The following is a 27,331-nucleotide window of genomic DNA, read 5'->3' as shown; positions in this document are numbered from 1 at the left end:
ACTAGATTCATGATGCAAAGACTTAAACGTAGGAAACTCAACAACTATGTTCATAAAATGAAAACCTCAGAAGGCTCCTTGACATTTGACCCTGACCAGATAGCCTCCCTTTTTAGGGACTTTTATGAATCCCTTTATAATTTACACCCCTCGAACCAACCCAAGAAGGTCCTAGAGGCTGCCCCTGATCATATGTCCTTATTAAAAGACCTAGATCTCCCGCAGTTAACGGAACTAGATAGACTTCAGCTCTCTGCTCCCTTTACTCCGGAAGAATTGCTAGTAGTCATTAGAGATTCCCTCAAGGGTAAATGCCCAGGCCTGGATGGGCTATCCATCCCTTATTACAATACTTTCCATGAAATATTAATCCCCCACTTACTGCCTATTTTTAATGCAACTCTGCAGGGTGTTCCTTTGACCAGAGATATGACCAGAGCTAATATCACAGTGATCCCAAAGGAAGGCAAAGACAATACTCTTTGCTCCAATTTTAGGCCCATCTCCTTACTCAACATAGACCTAAAGCTTTTAGCAAAACTGTTAGCCAATAGATTAGCTATGATCCTTCCGACCCTGATCCATAGAGACCAAGTAGGTTTCATCAAGAACAGAGAAGGTAAGGACAATACAGCCAGGGTACTCAACATCCTTCACCTTGTTAAGAAACGGGCTCTACCTCTGGTCCTTCTCAGCACAGATGCTGAGAAGGCCTTTGATAGAGTAAGCTGGTCTTTCATGTATTCAGTTTTACATTCTATCAACTTTCCTCTCCACTTTATCCAAGCAGTCCATGCTATGTATTTAAATGCATCGGCCTCTATAATAGTCAACGACACCTTGTCAGCCCCCTTCCAAATAAGTAACGGTACACGGCAAGGTTGCCCCTTGTCGCCCCTTCTTTTTGTCTTAACCTTAGAACCCCTACTGCAAACTATTAGATTAGATGATGACATCCAGGGTATATCCTTGGGTGACCAGCAACACAAAATAGCCGCATTCGCGGACGATATGCTAATAATGATCCACAATCCAACCACGGCTCTCCCTAAGATTTATAAACATATAGAAAATTTCGGCTCCCTTTCCAACCTTAAAATCAACCCTAATAAATCACTCATAATCTCCACGGGCATTTCCAATACTCTAAAGAGACACCTAGTCCAAAATTCGCCTTTTAATTGGTCCTCCCCACATTTAACATTTCTAGGAGTCAAGCTTGGTACAGACCCCAGCCAATTTTTTAACTTGAATTATCTCCCTCTTTTACAGAAAATCAAATCCGACCTAGTAGCTTTAGATATCCCTATCCTTTCATGGTTCGGGAGAAAGAACATACTAATGTCTCTGGTCATACCTAAACTGACATACCTTCAACAAACACTCCCAATATCTATACCCTCTACCTATTATGCTTCCCTTCGCTCTCTGTTCAGATCCTTTATTTGGTCTGGGAAGTGGGCAAGGATTTCATATAGAGCCTTAACTTACTCAAAAGAGAAAGGGGGAATTTCACTGCCAGACCCGGAACTATACGGCAGAGCGGTCCTCCTGGCAAGAGTTGTGGATTGGATGAGATGTCCCCCTCACAAATCGTGGGTTGCAATGGAGCAATCCTTACTTGGATCACTATTCACAGCCTTTTTACTGGGCAAATTATCCTCTATCCCTCCTCGCTCTAACATATCTCCGGTTATGAAAGCTACTTTCCAAGCTTGGAACACCCTGCAGAGATCCTACATTGGAATACCTCTTCCATCCCCAACTCTGTTGGTAAAGGATATATTTGACTTGGCCCCTCAGGCACTAAGAGATAGTATCCCACCTAAGGTTAGACTGTCAAAAGTAAAGATCATAGATCTATATCAGGAGTGTTCCCTTATTTCCATAGACGATATGCACAAACTTCTAGATGTGGCCCCCTCACGTTATAACTTAATATACTTCCTCAGAGCATACATGTTCCAACATGGTAGACTAAATAATCTTCTTAGACCTCTTACATGGTTCGAGAGCATTATTTCCCAAACCCAGCCACCACTTAAAATTATTTCTCAACTATATAAAAAACTAAGAGATCCTCCATTCTCACTAGTTCCTGCTTTTATTCGCTTGTGGGAAAAGGACCTACACAAAACCTTTCAGAGGGATGAAATTCAGAAAATCTATATCTCCCCCCATATTGCTTCTAGATGCGTGAAGATCCAAGAGAATAGTTACAAAATAATCTCAAGGTGGTACAAAACCCCTGACAAAACTTGCTTATACTCTGCTTCGGCATTGGACGTGTGCTGGAGATGCTCTAAAGATAGAGGTACATACATTCATATCTGTTGGAGCTGCCCTGCAATACTTCTCTGGTGAAAAAATATTTTCAGACAAGGAAATCAGATCTGTGGAACCAATTACCCTGCTTCTCCCGAAACTGCCCTTCTAAATCTCTTCCCTAGAGACTTCCCTACACCCAACTTAAAGCTGTTTAAATACCTATTAAGTGCGGCCAAACTCTTGATCCCAACCTTGTGGCTCTCTCCTGAAGTCCCATCTCTGGAACAATGGTTCCTTAAGATTGATCAGATCTATAGGCTTGAGGAGATATCCTCCTGGGAAACGAGATCGCACCATAATTTTGACAAGGCATGGAAGGATTGGAAATCCTTCAGAGGATATAAGACCTAAAGCTCTTGGGAGACTTAATCCCTCTCGAGATTAGCACGAGTCTTTCGTAAGGTTGATAACCTCACTCACCTCTACACTAGAATATCGATTCGCAGCTACTGGGGATAATTCGCCTAACCCGCCTCAGATGATGATTCTAGCCTTAATATTTTGGAAAAACCCCCATAAAAAGATTAGCGAAACTGGGCGCGAAACGGGGGGTTCATGTCATGTTCATGCCAGGGGGTTCATGTCACCCAGCAATAGAAAAGAGGATTTTTGAGAGATTTAGGCCCCTGTTACCCAGGCACAGCAGGGGTTCATTCACGGCAAAATGAGGTTCATGTCACCCAGCAATAGAACAGAGGATTTTGAGAGATTTAGGCCCCCGTCAGCAATGCAGAGCAGGGGTTCATTCACGGCAAAAAGGGGGTTCATGTAACCCAGCAATAGAACAGACGATTTTGAGAGATTTAGGCCCCTGTCCCCCAGGCACAGCAGGGGTTCATGTCACCCAGCAATAGAACAGAGGATTTTGAGAGATTTAGGCCCCTGTCACCAATGCAGAGCAGGGGTTCATTCACGGCAAAAGGGGGTTCAAGTCACCCAGCAATAGAACAGAGGATTTTGAGAGATTTAAGCCCCTGTCACCCAGGCACAGCAGGGGTTCATTCACGGCAAAAGGGGGATCATGTCACTTAGCAATAGAACAGAGGATTTTGAGAGATTTAGGCCCATGTCAGCAATGCAGAGAAGGGGTTCATTCACGGCAAAAGGGGGTTCATGTCACCCAGCAATAGAACAGAGGATTTTGAGAGATTTAGGACCCTGTCACCCAGGCACAGCAGGGGTTTGTATACGCCAAAAATGGTAAAATGTCACCCGACAATTGAAATAAGAATTTTTTCAATTTAGGGCACTAAAATTGGCACTTTTTTTTTAAATTAAAACGGCTTTAAAATAGTCCTTGAAAAGGCTAGAGGGATGTAAAAGGCAGTAAAATGTGCTTAAGAGCATGGCAACTGCTCTGCAAACAAATGTGGATAGGGAAATAACTTAAAATGAAATAAAATAACTAAAAATTACAAATTATTAACCTGCAACTCAGAGAAGGAGGTGGATATGGAGTCGGAGGTTGAGGAGGCGGTGAATGTAGTGTTGTAGGTGGAGGCAGCAATGGAGGAGGAACAGGTAGCCAACAATGTTTTTTAATTTTTTTTTATTGGGGTAGGTAGCCCCCAAAATATTGGGACAAATAAAAAATAAATAAAACAAAGAATCATTGCACTTGACTTGAGTACAAGAATGTATGTTTGATGGTGGTATAAATGTCTATTCTACATAAGGTACAGACAAGTTTTGTGGGATCCAAGCCTGGTTCATTTTAATGAACGTGAGCTTGTCCACGTTGGCTGTGGACAGGCGGCTGCGTCTGTCTGTAATGACGCCTCCTGCCGTGCTAAATACACGTTCAGAGAGTTCACTGGCTGCAGGGCAGGCCAGCACCTCCAAGGCATACAGGGCAAGCTCTGGCCATGTGGACAATTTGGAGACCCAGAAGTTGAATGGGGCGGAACCATCAGTCAGTACGTGTAGGCGTGTGCACAGGTACTGTTCCACCATGTTGTTCAAATGCTGCCTCCTGCTAACACGCTCCATATCAGCAGTTGGGGCCGGATGTTGCGGCGAGGTGACAAAGCTTTTCCACATGTCGGCAATGCTAACCCTGCCTTCTGAGGTGCTGGCGCTGACACAGCTGCGTTGGCGACCTCTTCCTCCTCCCCTGCCTTCGCCTTGTGCTTCCAATTGTCCCCCGGCGTCAGTCGGGAATGCTCTCAGGAGCGCGTCTACCAGTGTGCGCCTGTAGTCGCGCATCTTTCGATCACGCTCCAGTGAGGGAATTAAGGACAGCACATTGTCTTTGTAACGGGGATACAGCAGGGTGGCCACCCAGTAGTCAGCACACGTTAAAATGTGGGCAACTCTGCAGTCGTTGCGCCGGCACTGCAGCATGTAGTCGCTCATGTGTGCCAGGCTGCCCAGAGGTAAGGACAAGCTGTCCTCTGTGGGAGGCGTATCATCTGAATCCTCCGTATCCCCCCAGCCACACACCAGTGATGGGCCCGAGCTGCGTTGGATACCACCCCGCAGTGAACATTCTTTATCCCCATCCTCCTTCTCCTCCTCATCCTCCTCCTTCTCGTCCTCCAGTAGTGGGCCCCGGCTGGCCAAATTTGTACCTGGCCCCTGCTGTTGCAAAAATCCTCTTTCTGAGCCACTTCTAAAAGACTGGCCTGAAAGTGTGAGAGATGACCCCTCTTCCTCCTCCTCATCCTGGGCCACATCCTCTTCCATCATCGCCCTAAGTGTTTTCTCAAGGAGACATAGAAGTGGTATTGTAACGCTGATAACGGCGTCATCGCCACTGGCCATGTTGGTGGAGTACTCGAAACAGCGCAACACGGCACACAGGTCTCGCATGGCCCAGTCATTGGTGGTGAAGTGGTGCTGTTCCGCAGTGCGACTCACCCGTGTGTTCTGCAGCTGAAACTCCATTATGGCCTGCTGCTGCTCGCACAGCCTCTCCAGCATGTTCAATGTGGAGTTCCACCTGGTGGGCACGTCGCATATGAGGCGGTGAGCGGGAAGGCCGAAGTTACGCTGTAGAGCAGATAGCCGAGTGGTGGCAGGATGAGAACGCTGGAAGCGCGCACAGACGGCCTGCACTTTATGCAGCAGCTCAGACATGTCGGGGTAGTTGTGAATGAATTTCTGCACCACCAAATTCAGCACATGCGCCAGGCAAGGGATGTGCGTCAAACCGGCTAGTCCCAGAGCTGCAACGAGATTTTGCCCATTATCGCACACCACCAGGCCGGGCTTGAGGCCCACTGGCAGCAACCACTTGTTGTTCTATACCCCGCCACAACTTCTGCGCGGTGTGGGGCCTGTCCCCCAAACACATCAGGATGGCCTGCTGACGTTTACCCCTGGCTGTGCTGAAGTTGGTGTTGAAGGTCTGTCGCTGACCGGATGAGGAGGTGGTAGAAGAGGAGGAGGAAGCCGAGTAGGAAGAGGAGGCAAAGAATGATGCCCTGCGATCCTTGGTGGCAGAAGGACGTGCGCCAAACAGCTCTCCGCCTGGGGCCCAGCCGCCACTACATTTACCCAGTGTGCAGTTAGGGAGATTTAGTGTCCATGGCTGTGCTTACTGGTTCACGTGTGGTTAGGTGGACTTTGCACAGATAGCGTTGCGCAGTGCACACTTGATTTTATCCGATACTTGGTTGTGCAGGGAGGGCACGGCTCTCCCGGAGAAGTAGTGGCGGCTGGGAATGACGTACTGTGGGACAGCAAGCGACATAAGCTGTTTGAAGCTGTCCATCTCCACCAGCCTGAATGACAGCATTTCAAAGGCCAGCAGTTTAGAAATGCTGGCATTCAGGGCCAGGGATCGAGGGTGGCTAGGTGGGAATTTACGCTTTCTCTCAAAGGTTTGTGAGATGGAGAGCTGAACGCTTCCGTGTGACATGTTGGAGATGCTTGGTGATGGAGGTGGTGTTGTTGGTGGCACATCCTCTGTTTGCTGGGCGGCAGGTGCCAACGTTCCTCCAGAGGTGGAGGAAGAGGCAGAGGCAGCAGCAGAAAAGGGAGCAGGAGGGGCCTGAGCCCTTTCTTGTTTTTGAAGGTGCTTACTCCACTGCAGCCCGTGTCTCACATGTAGATGCCTGGTCATGCAGGTTGTGCTAAGGTTCAGAACGTTAATGCCTTGCTTCAGGCTCTGATGGCACAGCGTGCAAACCACTCGGGTCTTGTCGTCAGCACATTGTGTGAAGTGGTGCCATGCCAGGGAACTCCTTGAAGCTGCCTTTGTTGTGCTTGGTCCCTGGTGATGGTGGCCAGTAGCAGGCGAACTGTTTTGGCAACGGCTGCTCTGCTTTTGCACCCTGCTCCTGCTTTTGCTACTCTGTTGGCTCGGTCTCACCACTGCCTCTTCCTTCGAACTCTGAAAGTCAGTGGCACGACCTTTATTCCATTTAGGGTCTAGGACCTCATTGTCCCCTGCATCGTCTTCCACCCAGTCTTCCTCCCTGACCTCCTTTTCTGTCTGCACACTGCAGAAAGACGCAGCAGTTGGCACCTGTGTTTCGTCATCATCAGAGACGTGCTGAGGTGGTATTCCCATGTCCTCATCAGGAAACATAAGTGGTTGTGCGTCAGTGCATCCTATATCTTCCACCCCTGGGGCTAGGTGGATGCCCTTGGGAAACCCCGCCAGAAGAGTCTTCAAACAGCATAAGAGACTGCTGCATGACTTGAGGCTCAGACAGGTTCCCCGATATGCACGGGGGTGATGTGACAGACTGATGGGCATGGGTTTCAGGCGCCACCTGTGCGCTTTCTGGAGAAGACTGGGTGGGAGATAATGTAAACGTGCTGGATCCACTGTCGGCCACCCAATTGACTAGCGCCTGTACTTGCTCAGGCCTTATCATCCTTAGAACGGTGTTAGGCGCGACCAAATATCGCTGTAGATTCTCGGGGCTACTGGGACCTGAGGTAGTAGGTTCAGTAGGACCTGTGGCAGAACGGCCACATCCTCTCCCTGCACCAGAGGCTCCACCAACACCACGACCGCGTCCCTTATTAGATGTTTGCCTCATAGTTAGTGTTCACAAAGCAAAGTAAAAAGTGGTTAAGTATGTTAAAAATAATTAGCCGCAAATATAAACCCTGATGTAGGGTATTGCCCTCAAATATTTTTTTTTTAAACTCTTCATGACAGCGGTATTTCTGTCCTAAATGTGACAGTCACTTATGCACGTGTAATCCCAGATGCAGTGGCGTTGCAAGGGGGGTGCGGGCCGCATCGGGTGACACACGTGATGGGGGTGACACCAGCAGGGCCGGCATTTACGAATCCCAGGCATAGTCATTTGTATTGCCGACCTCAGGAGAGGGTAAGATGTGTCTGGGATTCGAACCCACGACCTCTTCCTGTGTCCCGCCCTGTATGTCCATATATGGAGTCAGTGCTTGTGTATTCTAATTTAGCCTGTATTTCAGAAAAGTTTCTGCTGGTATTTGAACCCACGACCTTCTGAATCAGAGGCAAAGCACCTAACCACACGGCCATAAAAGCTGCCTTGCCACTGACTGAAAAAATATGAGACTTCTACTGTTATAGCTGGCTAAGTGTACATCTATACACATGACTGCTGCCCTAACACACCCAGCACTGCTATATCTCTATATGACAGCTGTCCCAGCACACTCAGCTCTGCTATATCTCTATATATGATAGCTGCCCCAGCACACCCAGCTCTGCTACATCTAATACACATGACAGCTGCACCAGCACACTCAGCTCTACTATATCTCTATATATGACAGCTGCCCCAGCAAACCCAGCTCTGCTACATCTATACACATGACAGGTGCCCCAGCACACTAAGCTCTACTATATCTCTATATATCTATCTACTGTATAGCAATACTTAGAGATATATAGATGTAGTAGAGCTGGGTGTGCTGGGGCAGCTGTCATATATAGAGATATAGTAGAGCTGAGTGTGCTGGTGCAGCTGTCATGTGTATTAGATGTAGCAGAGCTGGGTGTGCTGGGCAGCTATCATATATAGAGATATAGCAGGGCTGAGTGTGCTGGGACAGCTGTCATATAGAGATATAGCAGTGCTGGGTGTGTTTGGGCAGCTGTCATGTGTATAGATGTAGCAGAGCTGGGTTTGCTGGGGCAGCTGTCATATATAGAGATATAGTAGAGCTGAGTGTGCTGGTACAGCTGTCATGTGTATTAGATGTAGCAGAGCTGGGTGTGCTGGGGCAGCCATCATATATAGAGATATAGCAGAGCTGAGTGTGCTGGGACAGCTGTCATATAGAGATATAGCAGTGCTGGGTGTGTTAGGGCAGCAGTCATGTGTATAGATGTACACTTAGCCAGCTATAACAGTAGAAGTCTCATATTTTTTCAGTCAGTGGCAAGGCAGCTCTTATGGCCGTGTGGTTAGGTGCTTTGCCTCTGATACAGAAGGTCGTGGGTTCGAATCCCAGCAGAAACTTTTCTGAAATACAGGCTAAATTAGAATACACAAGCACTGACTCCATATATGGACATACAGGGCGGGACACAGGAAGAGGCTGCATTGCATTGCTGACATGGAGGTAAGTATAAGTGGTTTTTTTTTAATACCCGACTGTTACTACCATGGGGGGAGCGGGAGGCCCTTGATACTGGCACATGGGGGGAGGGGGGTTGGCACCTGATACTGGCACATGGGGAGGGGGGAGGGGGGTTGGCACTATGATACTGGCACATGGGGGGGAAGGGGGGTTGGCACTATGATACTGGCACATGGGGGGGAAGGAGAGAGGCACCTGATACTGGCACATGGGGGGGAGGGGTTGGCACTATGATACTGGCACATGGGGGGAAGGAGAGAGGCACTTGATACTGGCACTTTTTTTGGGGGGGGGAGATGGCACTATGATACTGGGACATGGGGGGGAGGCACTTGATACTGGCACGTTTTTCAGGGGGGGAGATGGCACTATGATATTGGGACATGGGGGGCAGGAGAGAGGCACTTGATACTGGCACTTTTTTTTGGGGGGGGAGATGGCACTATGATACTGGGACATGGGGGGGAAGAGAGGCACTTGATACTGGCACATGGGGGGGTTTGGCACTATGATTCTGGGACATGGGTGGGTTTGGCACTATGATACTGGCACATGGGGGGAGATAGGCACTTGATACTGGCACTTTTTTTGGGGGTGGAGATGGCACTATGATACTGCGACATGGGGGGGAAGAGAGGCACTTGATACTGGCACATGGGGGGGTTTGGCACTATGATACTGGCACATGGGGGTGGGAAGGAGAGAGGCACTTGATACTGGCACATTGGGGGGATGGCACTATGATACTGGGACATGTGGGGGGGGGGAGGAGAGAGGCACTTGATACTGGCACATGGGCATCTATGGGGACACTTACTGGCACATTATTGGGGGGCATTATGGGGGGACACTAGGCCGGCATCCTATCAGAGGCCAGACACTGAGGGCATCTACTGGGGCACTATATATGGGGCATTTTATACTGGTACATTATGGGGGGCACTAGCAGGAAGGGGGAGAGGAGCACTATGGGGGAATTTACTGGGGGCACTATATAGGGGTATTTTATACTGGGACATTATGGGGGCACTATGGGAACATTAGCTCAACTGGGGGCATTACAAGGGGGTATTTTTTGCACTGTCACATTAAAAGGAGAATTATGACTTCCGGTTCCGGCGCCGACATGATAGGAGGCAAGTGAGCGGAGCTCCGTCTCTGAACGCTCAAAACCTCATATATACCCCCGCTTACTGGTGACCAAACGGCCAGGAAATCGTCCAGCGGCGGAGACGTCGCATGGATCGTTATATAACAACGATGGGGGGCAAATCCAGAGGCAAAGCACAGAGCAAAGGAGCCAAAGCAGACGCTGATGCGGCAAAGATGGAGGTACCGTCCACGCTGCTACCGGAAGAAGAAGACTCTCAGCAGTTAACTAACAGCCAAGAAATCGGAGCTGAAAATGCTGAAGAATGGTCGTCTCAGGTAGACTATAAAAGGCTAGCCATAGAGGTAGCGAATCAAATATTGCCGGACTTACAAGATTCATTGTCCACTACGGTGGCGGCTTCTTTAACGGCTTTGCGAAATGAAGTGGCGCGAAACACAGAGCGCTTAGAGACAGCAGAGAATGAGGTGCAGGCATTACAGATGGATATGCACTCTTTGCAACAGCGAGTACAGGAGATGTCGGGAGACAATAAACGTTTATGGGAGAAGATAGACGATCTGGAAAACCGTTCCAGAAGAAATAATCTCCGTATAGTAGGTCTCCCAGAATCCATATCTGGGAAAGATCTACATCTTGTTTGTGAAAGAGATATTCCAGCGGCTTTGGGGCTACAGAACAACTGCAGAGCAGAAAGGGCACACAGAGTGGGCCCGATGAGAGCTGTACAAGATTCCAGAAGAGGAGAGGAAATAGGACCTCAGAGGCCGAGGCAAGTTATAGTGAGATATCTAGATTACTTTGAAAAGGCGGAAATACTGAGACTGTATAAGAGCCGGTCGAGAGATATAGAGGTGAAAGGAAAGCGCATCTTGATTTTTGGAGACTTCTCGGCTGAGGTCACGAGACGTCGCAGAGCCTTCTCACAGATCTGCTCAGGACTATATCAACAAAAGCGGAAATTTGCTTTAATTTACCCGGCGATCCTAAAGGTATTCGGTGCAGATGGCAGAGTGGATGTATATGAGAGTCCGGAAGAGTTTAAAGACTTGCATAAGGATTCCAGCAATAATGGCAGAGAGTGCCAACAAGATGTTCCCACACGCAGGAAGGTGCCAGCACCATGGAACTCTCCCCCGCCTGATGGATGGAATTTGTCGCGGCCGAAGGATCAGCGCCAGAGGGTACAAGATGGACGTGAGACCTGATGTGGAGAACAGTTTTGCAGTATTTCTTTGCAATATAGCAGGCGTAAGTTAGCAAATGTTGCTGGACTGTGTTAGTTAATAATGAGGCTAATACCAGGCCTAGTTAAAGAAAGAGTGCAAGCTAAGTAATGGTAATTTAGACAGGTTGTTTACTCTGTTATGCTTACATACATTTTCAATGAGCAAGGGACATAGGAGATGAGAGGGTTTTTGATAGACAACTATTGCTATAGTCTACACGCTTATCTTATTGTGTCGGGAAGAAGTGAAGTCAGGGAATCAGAGATCCCAAAGGAGGAAGAATGTTTAGTGATAAGGGGTGTTTTTACTGATATAAGAGTTTGGGAAAGGGAAGGGAGTGGGGGAAAACGTTGGGGGTTATACAGCTTCAAGAAGGTACGTTCGCTCATACTCAGTGTATTAAATCCCCCTAGGGTGACTGCATGTTCATATCTTCTCCTGTGGGATAATGGTTAAAGTCATCTCTTGGAATGTGAGGGGATTAAGATCCCCACAGAAACGTTTAATGGTATTGAGACACCTGAACAGATTAGGAGCAGACATTGCTCTCTTACAGGAATCTCATTTAGATATAGGGGATTTCCATAGAATGAGGAAACTCTGGGTTGGGGAGGTTTATGGTTCTAGAGCATGTAAGAAAAAGGCCGGGGTGATAATCCTGATACGGAAGAACCTCAATTTTCAAGTTTCTTCACATTCCTGTGACAAAGAAGGGAGAATTGCGCAAATTACCATTCAATCGATGGGTAAATCAATAAGTGTCTATAATATATATGGCCCTAATGAATCTAGCGAAGTGTTTTACAAATCAGTAATGGAGAGATTATTAGGAGATCAGTTAGAAGATAAAATAGTGGGGGAGATCTAAATTTAGTCGCAGATTGGGGAGAGGATAGAAGAACAGATAGGGATGCTAATCCCCCTAAACAACGCAGTTCTCACACTTTGCAGGATTTAGTGAAAACGTTAAATTTGGTGGATGTCTGGAGGACGTTGAACCCGGAGGGACGTGAATTTACATATTACTCCTCTGTGCACAAATCATGGTCACGCATTGATTATTTGTTAGTTTCAAAGAGTATATTTGGGAGATGCATGTCTTCCACTATAGAGGATTTAGTAATATCGGACCATGCGCCAATTGGTATAAAGGTACAGGATTATACGCCGAGGGGAATTGACTACATTTGGCGCTTCCCTTCGGATTTATACGAAACCCCAGACTTTCATAAATTACTGGTAGGATGGTGGGACGAATACTTTGGTGAGAACGACCAGCCGGATAACACGCAACTAACCTGGGAAGCGGGGAAGGCGGTATTGAGAGGGAGGTTAATTTCATACGTGGCGGGACTAAAAAAGAAAATAACAAATGAGTTAGAGTCACATGGGACAAAACTTAGGGAAGCTTACAGTAGTTTTACTTTAAAGCCAACGGTCAGTTCAGAAAGGGCGTGGAAGGCAGAGAAGCAGGAGTATGAATACTGGTTGTTGAAGAAAGAGCTTTTATACAGATCAAAAGCGGATGCGCAGTTGTATAAACACGGAAACAAAGCAGGGAGATTACTAGCAAATATAGCTAAAGGAATACAACACACGACACCGATCCTAGCCTTAAAAGATAGAGACGGTACAATAAAATATGACCCACAGACAATAAATGGAATCATCAGGGCTTTCTATAGCAACTTGTATAAAAATGAGAAGGAAAATGTGGAAATGGGAGAAAAATGGTTAGATTCTGTCAACCTCCCAGTTGTATCCCCAGAAGGTTTAGATATGCTTAATGCCCCTATAACGGCCCAAGATGTGCAGAAAACCATCGCTAACCTAAAACTAAAGAAAGCCCCTGGCCCTGACGGCTATACAGGAGAATTCTATAAAATACTAGGGGGAAGAATTTCGGAACTTTTGGCAAAAGTTTTTAACTCCCACATGTCAGGATTATTATTTCCGGAAATTGTTAACACGGCCCATATAAAGTTAATCCCGAAACCGGGGAAAGATCCCCTACAGGCCGCTTCATACAGACCGATCTCATTAATTAATACGGATGTCAAAATCCTTTCTAAGATATTAGCTGAAAGACTAGCGCGTATCCTCCCGGAGATCATATCAGATTCCCAAGTTGGATTTGTCAAAGGTCGTTCGGCAGTCACGAACATCCGGAAGGTGTTAACGGTATTAGATGAGATAAAAATGAGGCCTAAGCTACATCCATCCCCAGCTTTATTGGCAATAGATGCAGAAAAAGCGTTTGATAATGTAAGCTGGGGATGGATGAATAGAGTCTTAGATAAGATAGGGATTAAAGGCAATTTCAGAACGTTTCTCAAAGTGTTATATGCTAACCCTTCAGCCAGGATAGCTACCCCGGGTTTCCTGTCAAAACCTTTTGTCATAGGCAAAGGAACCAGACAGGGTTGCCCACTTTCGCCATTACTTTTTAATGTTGCATTGGAACCTCTATCTCGTTACCTAACCATCACCAAGGAGATAGAAGGAATTAAGGTGGGCCCCAAGGAAGTAAGACACGCTGTGTTTTTGGCAAACCCTCAAAGAGATTTGCAATCTCTGATGGAGAGATTATCAGATTTTGGAAGTGCATCTGGTTTTAAAGTAAATAGGGACAAAAGTGAACTCCTGATTCTCTCCCAAACATGTAAGGCCGGAAACTTAGACCAACGTAGCTGCCCGGTAAAAGTAACCAAACAAGCAGTCCGTTATTTAGGAATAAATATAGGAAAAACCCAGGAGTCGATCTACTCATTGAACTATCCCCCTATGATACAGAAGATTCAGAAAGATGTTGATAGATGGTCGCATCTGCCGTTATCCTTAATGGGAAGATGCTATTTATTGAAAATGATCAGTTTTGCACGCTTATTATATCCTATGCAGACAATACCACTACTAATTAAGCATACAGATATACAAACGTTGGAAACGGCATTCCGCTATTTTATATGGAGAGGCAAACGCCCGAGGATTTCCCTACGCAAGTTCCAGCTTTCAAGAGATAAAGGAGGGGTGAACTTCCCAGACATTAGAAGATATAATCTAGCTAGTAACCTTAGACACGCCCTAGATTGGATTTCAAAGAGAAATAGCTACTCCAACTATGATCTAGAGGTGGCGCTAGCTGCTCCGTGGTCTTTGGTAGCACTCCTCCACACGAAATACGCTAAACTACCGTCCATTATGAAAAAAAGTCTAGTGATAAGAGACACGGTAGCGACATGGAAGGCGGTTCGAAAGGAATATGGGCTTTCGTTTAGTCTGTCAAAATATATGGTTATTTGGGGGCATCCAGAATTTGTGGAAGGCAGTTATAACAAGCAGTTCCGAGAATGGAGGTTGCAGGGGATAAGATCAGTGAATGATCTATGGCATGGTGCCGAGCGTAGATATCTTAACTTTGAGGAATTGTGTAATAAGTTTACACTAAGTTCTGGACACTACTTGGCATACCTCCAAGTTTATAATTTCTTAAAGCCTAGATTGCTAGATTTAAGGAGAGAATTTCCCAAAAATAGATTTGACCTACTAAAGGGCACGGTTACTAGCCCATTAACACTGTCGGACTTACAAAATAAGTTGCAGGAAGCTAGACATGAGATTTCTCCTCTTCATCCATTTAAATTGTGGGATAAGGAACTTGAGGGTCAAGGAAGTCATGAGGACATATTGAAAGGTTGGTTATATCTGAGAAAGGTGATCCCCAACGAAGTTTGGAGGGAAACCCAGTTTAGAGTAGCGCACAGGGCCATATATGGGTTTTACAATACGCAATCATCCATAAAAGCAAATAAGTTAACACAATGCCCTAAATGTGGATAGGAGAATTCAAATTTGCTTCATGGAATGTGGATATGCCCAAAAATAAAAGAATTCTGGACAGTCTTTTCAGAATGGCTCAAGAATACTTTAAACATCAAGATAACATTAGAACTAGGGCTTATCCTGTTTCATTTTTCCTCTTCATCCGAAGGCATGAAGTTAGCCCAAATAGGACATATTTGTATTTTAGCGGCAAAGCGATGCATTCTCAATAACTGGCTGCAACAAGCCACTCCCTCAGTAGGAGAAGTAATCACTCAGGTTAAATGGTGTTTAAACAGAGAATTTTTTTCGGCGGAACAAAATACGGATAAAGCTCTACAGAAATTGATGTCCAAATGGAAGAGTTTTATAGTCAATGTTTTAGATAGCACAGAAATTAAAAGACTAATAGATCCCTTGAAACACACATCCTGGTATTTACTGGAGCAAATGAAAGGCACTTTGGGTAAATTGGAGCAGTAAAACTCTTATGCAGCGCTATAGGGGAAAACCTAGGAGAGATATAGATAGTTAGGGATATTTTGGTAGCTGATCTTCTTGAAGCTGGGGGGGGGGGGGGTAGAGGAAGGGTGGGAATTTTAGGGATTACTTTTGTTGTCTGGAGGAGGGGAGGAGGGAAAGTTAGAAGGTTTCAAAAATAAAAAATGGATCTAGGCAGTCTTTTTTGTTTTTCTTAGACATACGACGATGGATATTAAACCTACATTTTCCTGAATGTACATGTCATATCTATTTGTACTGAATCGATCATTGTATGTACTGTATTGCTTCTTGTATAACATTGCCAATTGCCAGATCTTAATAAAAAAAATATAAAAAAAAAAAAAAGGAGAATTATTTCTACTGGGTGGGGGGGGGGGCATTATGGTGGGCTTTATTACTCCAACATGGTATGACCCCCTAGTAGCAGCACCAGCCCCTCTCTGCTCTGCTATTCCTCTGCCTCTTCTCCAAATCCTTATCATGAAATCTTTCTCATTAGGATAAAACACATCAGCTCCACCGAGCCCCCGGCCAAAGTGTGGAAGTGGTGTCCGAGATCCCCAAGGGCCAAGTAATTGTAAGTTTTCATATGAAATATGTTTATGTTATACACATATAAAATACACTGTGCCACACAATATACAGTATATCTCTATACTGTGTAGTCTGTTCTATAAGCACCATTGTTTTGTGGCGGCGGACAGAAAATAATCTGGAAGTGCCTCTTTCAAGACCAGGCTCTGACTGCTAGGGGGGGTCTGCTGAGCTAACGGATGCCCCCTATGGCAGTAGCACCACCATAGCCCCCATATATGGCTAAAAAAATATTGCTTTCTACCGCACCGGGTGACACCAGCCCTAGCAACGCCACTGCCCAGATGTGCAGTATATGAGAGGCTTTTTTACCCCAGTATGCCAAAGCCGTATTTTTGGCCTAAATGTGACAGTCACTAATGCTTGTCTAATACCAGATGTGCAATATATTAGAGGCTTTTTTCACCCTAACCAAAAAGCTGTATTTCTGTCCTAAATGTGACAGTCACTTATGCTTGTCTAATCCCAGATGTGCAGTATATTAGAGAGTTTTTTCACCCCAGTATGCCAAAGCTGTATTTCTGGACTTGCAGATAGCCTATGCTGGTGCACTATCGTTGCATAAAATGGCTGCCAATCATGTATTGATATTGACTAACTGAAGAAAAAAAACATCATTTTCAGCAGTAGTTTGCTCAGGGCATGCTTAAAAAAATTGTGCACTGCACCCACAAAACACTTTTTCTGTAGATCGCTGAGTACATAAACCAGTTCTTGATCAGATTTCTCCCTGATCTCTCCCTCACAGCAGCTGCAGCCTCTCCCTACACTAATCCGAGCCGAGTGACGGGCGGCGCTACGTGACTCCAGCTTAAATAGAGGCTGGGTCACATGCTACAGTTGGCCAATTACAGCCATGCCAATAGTAGGCATGGCTGTGATGGCCTTTTAGGGCAAGTAGTATGACGCTTGTTGATTGGCTGCTTTGCAGCCTTTCAAAAAGCACCATAAAAATCACCGAACTCGAACTTTTACGTAAATGTTCGGGTTCGGGTGTCGAAAACCATAAAGTTCGGTACGAACTCGAACTTTACAGTTCGGGTTCGCTCAACTCTAGTCAACAGCAGTCTGTCACGATGGGCATTTGGAACTTGATAGGATATAATTCTTGTTCTCTGCCTATCTATTATGTATGTGGTCAGGACAACTTTACTGTAATGGCTGCCTCCAGCATGTAGACAGGCAGGTCGGACAATCAATGAACACTACAGGTCATCGAATCCTGTTGCTTTTATTGTATTTTAATGAATAGAGAACAGAGCCCATCACTGCTTCTGTGTATTACATCTGGAGTTCCTAGAACCTGCAGGTCCTGCAGATAACAGGGATGGGGCAGCAAGCTGGTTGACACTGGAGCTGGCTGTGACATGCTTTCACAACAAATCTGACTGCTGGCCATAGAGTGGAGAGAAAGGGCTGTAATAGACCGGCAGATTTTGCAGGAGATCGCCAGGAAGGAAGCATTCCTTCTCGGCAAACACCTGCTCGTCAGTGGAGGAGACCACTGATATTACATGCAGTGATTTCCTCCACGGTATGGAGAGGAGCGACAGCTAACACCATCGCTCGTCCCCATACAAAATCATTATTTGCTGGCAGCAGACAGTGATTAGGCGGCACGATCAGCTGCCGGCAAAAATATCAATTTTCTGATGAACAGGTGCTCGTTCATTGGGTAATCCGTGGCAGTCTTAGGGCTGTATTACACAGCCAGATAATCGCTATCAAACGCTTGATAGCGATGATCTAGCTGACCATCGGCAGGTCTAATGCAGCCCTAATTCCTCCTTACTCCTTCCCCAACCAACCTCACTGCACACACAATGCAGAAGTAGGAGAGCTAACCTGCCCTCCAGCACAGAGAGAGGGATTATGAATTCCTCGTAAGACATTCCCGACCACTGCGGAGCTGCATAAAACCCTTCCTGTAAGCCTCTGTCACTTAATAGAAGACAGAAGAAACATCTGTTTAAAGACACCTTCACACTATAAGACATATATATTTTACATTTTTTTTGGATGGAGGGTAAAAAGTACATCTTATATTCTGGGAAATACAGTCTTTAATACATTTAAACCTCTGCTCCTTCTGTACTTAACCTCTTCAAGACCAAGCCTAATTTAATTTAAAATTTATTTTTCCCTCTCCACATTCCAAAACCCATAACTTTTAAATTTTCTGTTCACATAGCCATATGAGGGCTTTTTTTTTGCAAATAAGATGTATTTTTTTTGTGACACCCTTTAACCCCTTCCCGCAATATCACCTACATGTACGTGGGGGAATGTGGTGCATTAACGTGACCGGGTTTCACTGTCAGCGCACGGAGCGTGCGCTAACAGTTCAGTGAAGCTAGCGTGCTGGGGTTGCTAGGCAACCAGTGACGCCGGCGGGAACGGAATCGGAGCGCTGACCTGGCCACGATCGCAGTGATTGGTCCATTACTGCAAAGGGACCAATTGCAGCGCATAGGGGCAGGTTGGGGGGGGGGGTTGGGGAGGGACTATGTGCTTCTCCTTCTCTGATCGTCCCAATTCCTGTGAGGGAAGCGATCAGAGAAGCTGCTTCTGTGCCCCTATCAGTGACACAGATCAGTTCTGTGCCTCATCTCCTGCCTCATACATAATTAACCCCTAATTAACCCCTTCAGTGCCGATTTGCCACTACTCTGTGCCTCATACTAGACCTCTGGCTCATCGCCAGCCATCTGTGCTACCTGTGACACCTGTCAATAACTGCCAAGTGACTTGAGGAGTTTTTATCCTATCCTAAAAGATATAAAGTATTTTAGTTTGCTGTTATATTAAAAAAATAAAATAAAAAATTATCTACATCAGTTTACAGTTTAAAATGACTAAGGGCTCTTTCACACTTGCGTTGTTCTGTTCCGGCATAGAGTTCCGTCGTCGGGGCTCTATGCCGGAAGAATCCTGATCAGGATTATCCCCATGCATTCTGAATGGAGAGAAATCCGTTCAGGATGCATCAGGATGTCTTCAGTTCCGGAACGGAACGTTTTTTGGCCGGAGAAAATACCGCAGCATGCTGCGCTTTTTGCTCCGGTCAAAAATCCTGAACACTTGCCGCAGGGCCGGATCCAGAATTAATGCCCATTGAAAGGCATTAATCCGGATCCGGCCTTAAGCTAAACGTCGTTTCGGCGCAATACCGGATCCGACGTTTAGCTTTTTCTGAATGGTTACCATGGCTGCCAGGACGCTAAAGTCCTGTTTGCCATTGTAAAGTGTAGTGGGGAGCGGGGGAGCAGTATACTTACCATCCGTGCGGCTCCCAGGGCACCCCACGCGCATGGATGACGTGATCGCATGGATCACGTCATCCATGCGCATGGGGCGCCCTGACGTCATTCTGGAGCGCCCCGGGAGCCGCACGGACGGTAAGTATACTGCTCCCCCGCTCCCCACTACTACTATGGCAACAAGGACTTTAATAGCGTCCTGGCTGCCATAGTAACACTGAACGCATTTTGAAGACGGATCCGTCTTCAAATGCTTTCAGTTCACTTGCGGTGTTACGGATCCGGCGGGCACTTCCGGCAAATGGAGTACACGACGGATCCGGACAACGCAAGTGTGAAAGAGGCCTAAACAGCTTTTCACTGCCGAAGAGGCATATGCTGTGCTTTTTGAGGACACTGACTCCAACAGTGGAGATGAAGTGACATTTTTAGTTTCATCTTCCTCAGATGATTCATCTAATGATGAACCCCCTTGTAGGCGTCCTAGGGGTAGTGTGCAGTCGTAACCCCGTACAAGTGACTCTTCATGGATCCCCACAGATAACTATGTGCCCCAGGTGCCTGAATTTACAGCCACTCCAGGCATCAATGTAGATATTACAGATTTCAGTAAAATTAATATTTTCCAATTCTTCTTCACTGATGACCTACAGTAATTAACTTGATGGTGGAACAAACAAATATATATGCTACTGCATATATATTTGTTTGTTCCACCATCAAGTTAATTACTGTAGGCCTGCACAATATATCGCCAAAGCAATCGCAATTAATCGCCATATCGCAATCGCCAATTGGCCGACCTAAAAATGCTGCAATTTTATTACCATATTTTTCGCTTTATAAGACAAGCTTTTGGGGGGGGGGGGGGGAATGGCAGTGCGTCTTATAAAGCGATGGTTGACTTTTTACGTGGCTGACACGGAGGTATCGCCGGCCGCTATGCTGCACAGCGCGGCCGGCGATACATCAGTTACTGTGCGGGGAGGGAGGAGGTGCTGGAGGCAAGTCGTTATTTTAATGAACAAATGTTCTTCTATTTATTCTATTTTATTTAACTGTTCTGTGCAGTGCTATTAAGAAAATGGCAAGTTTTGTATTTTGTACTTTTGCAATAATGCAAATATGTTATTTAATTTAGTAAAAGATGTTTTATTTTGAAAAACACTGTGCATTTCAGTTCTTGAGTTAAGCATAACAAAATTTCAGCATTATCAGTAATTTCTGTGTGCTTTTGCCTTGAAAATCCAAGCAAATAGACCTCTAGCACAATTCCCTTAAAATATCGCATCGCACATCGTTATCACAATTTTTAGGGCCCTAATTGCAATCGCACAAAATTCCCATATCGTGCAGCCCTAATATGCAGAGCAAGTTATTGCCTCCAATCCAGACAGTTATATGGCAAGGATCCACAAATGGACCCCTACTAATACGACTGAAATGCAAAGGTTTTGGGGACTTCTCCTAAGCATGGGCATTATAAAAAACAACAACAATACGCTCGTATTGAAACAAAGATATTCTTTATCAAACCCCTCTTCACTGTCTTGCCATGCCCCGGGCCCGTTTTGAAGCTCTTCTAAGATTTCTACACTTCAGCAATAATAATGACTGCCCACCCCCAAGCGACCCCAGTTATGACAGACTCTTTAAAATTAGGCCAGTGGTTGACCACTACAATTCTAAATTTGGTCAAGTATATACCCCCCAAAAAATGCCTCTCAGTGGATAAATCATTGGTTCACTTCAAAGGCCAATTACATTTCCGCCAGTACCTGCCCAATAAAATGGTTAGGTGTGGCGTAAAGTTGTATAAGGCCTGTGAAAGTGTATCCGGGTATACATTGCGCTTTCGTATTTACGAGGGGAAAAAATTCCAAAATTGAGCAACCCGATTGTCCCCCGGTTCTGGGTATAAGTGGGAAAATAGTATGGGATTTAGTCCACCCCCTGCTGGACCACGGATACCATCTATATTTGGACAACTTTTACAATAGTGTCCCTCTCCTGAAGTGCCTTGCTGCCAGAGGCATAGGCACATGTGGCACAATTAGAAGAATTCAAAAAGGGCTCCCTAAATATTTTATAGACCAGACAGTGCGTTGTGGGGAAAGCAGGGCTGTTTGCTCAGAAAATTTGATGCTGCTAAAATACAAGGACAAACGGGATATTCTTGTGTTAACTACCATCCATGCATATCAGTCCACCCCAGTCCCAGTCCGAGGAACCACAGAGCAGAACATCAAGCCTGTGTGTATCCAGGATTACAACAAGTTCATGGGTGGAGTGGATCTTTCAGACCAGGTACTACAGCACTACCGTGTCTTAAGAAAATCTAAGGTGTGGTACAAAAAATTAGCTCCATACCTAACCCAAGTGTCACTATATAATGCCTTTGTCATCCACAGAACAGCTGGTCATGGGGGACCTTTTTGGAATTTCAGGAAAAAATAAATAAAAAAAAAAGATTTTGGTGTTCAAAAAGGAGAGGGCAGTTTTTTCAGCCAGTAGGCTTCTGGGGTTTTATGGGCAGCATTTCCCTGAAGTACCGTATTTTTCGGCCCATAAGACGCACCTAGGTTTTTGAGGAGGAAAATAAGAATTTTTTTTTTTCAACCAACAGGTGTGCTTTTGGTGGGTTTTGAACTAATTGTGGTCTGTGGATGGCGCACTGTTATAGGGGATCTGTGGGTGACGCACTGGTCTGGGGGATCTGTGGGTGACGCACTGTTATGGGGGATCTGTGGCTGACACACTGTTATGGGGGATCTGTGGGTGACATTTATGGGGGGATCTGTGGGTGACACTTATGGGGGATCTGTGGGTGACACTTATGGGGGATCTGTGGGTGACACTTATGGGGAATCTGTGGGTGACACTTATGGGGGATCTGTGGGTGACACTTATGGGGGATCTGTGGGTGACACTTATGGGGGATCTGTGGGTGACACTTATGGGGGATCTGTGGGTGACACTTATGGGGGATCTGTGGGTGACACTTATGGGGGATCTGTGGGTGACACTTATGGGGGATCTGTGGGTGACACTTATGGGGGATCTGTGGGTGACACTTATGGGGGATCTGTGGGTGACACTTATGGGGGATCTGTGGGTGACACTTATGGGGATCTGTGGGTGACACTTATGGGGGATCTGTGGGTGACACTTATGGGGGATCTGTGGGTGACACTTATGGGGGATCTGTGGGTGACACTTATGGGGGATCTGTGGGTGACACTTATGGGGGATCTGTGGGTGACACTTATGGGGGATCTGTGGGTGACACTTATGGGGGATCTGTGGGTGACACTTATGGGGGATCTGTGGGTTGCTCTTATTGGAGTCTCTGGATGGCACTGTTATGGGGATCTGTGTTTGACAGTTATGGGGGGGATCTGTGGATGACACATATATAGCATCTTATGCTATGTGTCATCCACAGATCCCCTCCATAACAGTGTCCCTGTAGTGAATGACCCTCAATACAGGGGGTGGGGGTCGCATCTGCTTTTATAATGACAGCGAGGCCCGTGCAGTGACTGTATTCTACAACACGGGCCCGGCTCACTGTATAATCATATCTGTAATAGTTAATTGTTATGTATATAATCGCATAATCCTCGCCTGTATACGGTACTTACAACTACAAGCGGTCGGTAGGTAGAAGAGAGGAGGGAGGAGGCAGGCCGGGACGCTGGCAGTGTGAGTCACTACGTCATGCGCCCACGCCGCCTGCTTCATTCATAAAGTGGGCGGCGCAGGCGTGTGACACAGTGACTCACGCTGCCAGCGCCCGTCCTCCCGGCCTGCCTCCTCCCTCCTCTCTGCTACCTACCGAGCGCTTGTAGTTGTAAGTACCGTATACAGGCGCTGATTATGCGATTATATACATAACAATTAACTATTACAGATACGATTATACAGTGAGCGGGGCCTGTGTAGTAAATACAGTCACTGCACGGGCCCCGCTGTCATTATAAAAGCAGATGCCGGCGCCTAGCCCCTCCCCCTTCACAGCTGATACACCCGCCGCGCGGCATCGCGGCGGATGTATCATTGCAAATTCTGCAAAATCAGCAGCATTTGCCCCATAAGACGCACTGCTATTTTCCCCCCACTTTTGGGGGGGGGGGAAAGTGCGTCTTATAGGGCGTAAAATACGGTACTTCCCCTCACAGAAAAAAAAGGCAACCCCAAAAAAGGTGTGGAGTTTGCTCGGTTAAAGGGATTAGGAAAGACACCACTCACTACTGTCAGACCTGCCCCTCTAAACCGGGCCTCTGCATTGGAGAGTGCTTTCAAGTTTATCACACCTCCACTGATATCCATTAAGTCAATTTCATTAATTTCTTAATTAATCCATGGGAAGACATTTTCAGTTTAGCATTTTTCCATTTGGCTATCCAATAATAGCTCCCCCCCCCCAAAAAAAAAAAAAAATATATATATATATATATTTTTTTTTTTTTATTTAACTTAAAAATTCCCATTATACCCCTAGATGAATACATTGAAAGGTGTCATTTTATTAAATGAAGCATTTCTTCAATTTCCTTATATGTTCTGGCACCCCTAGAGCCTCGGTTTTGGCGTTTTCACTGTTGGGGTGACTCAGGGTGTCTTCAAATGCGACATGATGCCTGAAAATTATTCCAGCAAAATCTGCCTTCCAAAAGCCACACGGTGTTCCTCCCATTCTGAGCCCCGCTGTGTGCTCATACAGCACTTTACAACCACATATGGGGTGTTGACGTATTCAGGAGTAAATGGTTAACAGATTATGCGGTGCATTTTCTCCTGATACCTTTTCTCCTGATAACCCTTGTTAAAATGAAAAAATTTGGCCTAAATCGAGATATTCTTGTAAAATATGACATTTTTCATTTTCACTGCCAAGTCTTTCTAAATTCTATGAAACTGCTATTGGACCAAAGTGCTCAGTGCAACCCTTAAAAAATTCCTTGGTGGGTGCATTATCCATAATGGGGTCGCTTTTGGTTTTTTTCACTGTTGGGGTGCCTCAGGGTGTCATCAAATATGACATGGTGTCTGAAAATTATTCCAGCGAAATCTGCCTTCCAAAAGCCACACGGTGTTCTTCCCATTCTGAGCCACGCTGTGCACTCATATAGCCCTTTATGACCACATATGGGGTGCTTCTGTAAACTTAAAAATCAGGGTAACAAATATTGAGGTTTATTTTGCTGTTAACCCATGCTGGGTTGCAGGAAAAATCTAAATGGAAAAATCTTCAAAAAAAAGTGAAATTTTAAAAATTCACCTGCATTTTCCATTAATTCTGGTGGAACACTTAAAGGGCATTTTTGGGTGGTTTCTATTATATAAGCCCCACTAAGTGACTTCAGACCTAAACTGGTCCATAAAAAGTGGGTTTTGGAAATATTCAGAATTTTTTTTAAATTTGCTTCTAAACTTCTAAGCCTTCTAATGTCCTAAAAAAAATATATAACATTTACAAAATGATCCAAACATCAAGTAGACATATGGTAAATGTAGAGTAATAACTATTTTGTGAGTTACCACTATCTGTCAGAAAACCAAAGAAATTCAAATTTAGAAAATTGCAAATTTGGGATTTTTTTATAAATAAAGGTAAAATATATTGACTCTAATTTATCACTAACATGAAGTACAATGTGTCACAAGAAAACAATCTCAGAATGGCTTGGATAAGTAAAAGTTATTATAACATAAAGTGAAACATGTCAGATTTGCAAAATGTGGCTTGGTCCAGATGGTATAAACTGGATTGGTCTTGAAGGGGTTAATTTATCATGTCTTGTATTGGAAAACGGTATACAAATTTTTGTGGTGTGAAATTGAAAAAAAAAAATTGCAACAAGGTTTTTTAGGTTATGACATTATGGCATTTACTGTGCGCTAAAATGACGTCCTTATTCTGTGGGTCAAAATGATTACGGCGATACCAAACTTCTATAGTTTTTATTTTATTTCACTACTAGGGATGAGCGAACCCGAACTTTACAGGTTCGGCGTTCGGGCAGTAGAGAAATCCCGTTATGGATTTCGTTATAACAGAATATAACAGAATTCTATGACGGAATGCAAAACGGAAGCCTTTAAGAGGCATTCCGTTTTGATCCATTAGAATAAAAGTCTATGGCCAACCATAATGGATCTTCGATTATGCAAGACTTTGTTTTTCGTTCTGCATAACGGAAACCAGACGGATACGTTATGCTTGGCCATAGACTTCTATTATGACAGATCAAAATGGAATGACTCTTAAAGGCATAACGGGATTCCTCCACTGCCCGAACGCTGAATCCGAACCTGTAAAGTTTGGGTTCGCTCATCCCTATTGACTACTTTTAAATAAATAAAAATATTTTAAATAAAACAAAATGTCTTTGCATCGCCATTTTCTGTCATAACTTTTTAAAATTTCCATCCATGGAGCTGTATGAGGTCTTGTTTTTTGTGATACGAACTATAGTTTTTATTAGTAGCATTTTTGTGGTACGTACAACTTTTCTGATCACTGTTATTCGATTTTTAAAAAGGGACAGGGTGACAAAAAAATGGCAAATTGTGTTTTTAATTTTTTTCCATTATGTCTGAATTATTAAAATCTAAAAAAAATTATATATTTTAATAGTTCTGACATTTTCAGAAGCGGTAATATCAATTTTTTTTATTATTATTTGTTTTTATATGTTAAATTGGGAAAGAGGGGGGATTGATCAATGATCTTTTGGTCCCTTGTCCCATTCACGCTAAAAGAGATATATTAGGGTGAATAGCATTCTGCCACTCTATCTGCTGAGCTATGGTATGCCTTGTACATAGCTCAGCAGCAAGATTACTTGGACAGCCCTGGGAAACCTCAGCAGGCTGTCATGGTAACTGATCGGAGCCCCACGATGACACTGCAGGGGCTACAATTGGAAAGCAGAGGGAGCCACATCCCTCTGCCTTACCTCACAGATGCCACAATCACTTTTGATCGCAGCACCTGAGGGGTTAAATTACAGCGTGTTTACCATTCCGTCACTGCAGCCGAATGCCTGCTGTATTTGGTGTGATAGGTCCTCTTTAAAAAGAATGTACTGTATATTCAGAAAACTATATATACACTGTTGACAATTTTTTTGGGTTAATTTTTTTTTTCCAATCATCCATGTCTTATCTATAAAGATTACGGCCAATGTTTCAGTACATCACGGATCTAAATAGCAGAGAGCAATGAAGTAGTCAGATGGCGTCTGACGCCATTTGACTACTTCATTGCTCCCTACTATTAAGGCCATGAACAAGGTCTGTGAAGGACTGAAACGTTGGCCGTAATCTCTATATGTGCATCTTAAGGATGGAATAATAAGTATTTTATTGAAATTTCGAGTGCTGTGATTCTCTACATTCTGAGTCTACTGGGTTTTTACCTCATCACTGAGCACCGTAACTTAAGGCCTCTTGCACACGAAAGTACCATGTTTTGCAATCCGCAAATTGCAGATCTGCAAAACACGGATGCCACCCGTGTGCCTTCCGCAATTTGCGGAATGAAACAGACAGGCCATTATAGAAATGCCTATTCTTGTCTGCAAAATGGACAAGAATAGGACATGATCTATAATTTTTGCGGGGCTATGGAATGGAGCAACGCATGCGGACAGCACAAGGAGTGCTGTCCACATCTTTTGTGGCCCCATTGAAGTGAATAGGTCCGCACCCAAGCCGCAAAAAATGCGGCTCGGATGCGGAACCAAACCACAGTCGTGTGCAAGAGGCTTAAAGAAGTGGAGTGCCACCCTTCCCTGCTATAAAGATGACACTTCCTGTTCTGTAAAGATAACTTCTCAACAAACATGTCAATATCGAGCTGTTAATTCAAGTGCCGCAGCTCAACACAACTGCTTGCAAATATTAAATAGGTTTGGAATATAAGAAAAAACATGAAAAAT

General features: G+C 45.0%; 1 protein-coding gene across 2 annotated transcripts in view; it reads right to left on the bottom strand.

Moving 5' to 3' along the window:
• Positions 1-27,331, bottom strand: part of PGAP1 (post-GPI attachment to proteins inositol deacylase 1) — a 1,296,519-nt gene that overhangs the window by 465,335 nt on the left and 803,853 nt on the right. The window lies entirely within an intron of this gene.

The sequence above is a fragment of the Bufo bufo genome, chromosome 7 (assembly GCF_905171765.1).
Source record: "Bufo bufo chromosome 7, aBufBuf1.1, whole genome shotgun sequence".
NCBI classification, from domain to species: Eukaryota; Metazoa; Chordata; class Amphibia; order Anura; family Bufonidae; genus Bufo; species Bufo bufo.
Note: the sequence above shows the minus strand (reverse complement) of the source record. Positions and strands in the feature narration are given on the sequence as shown.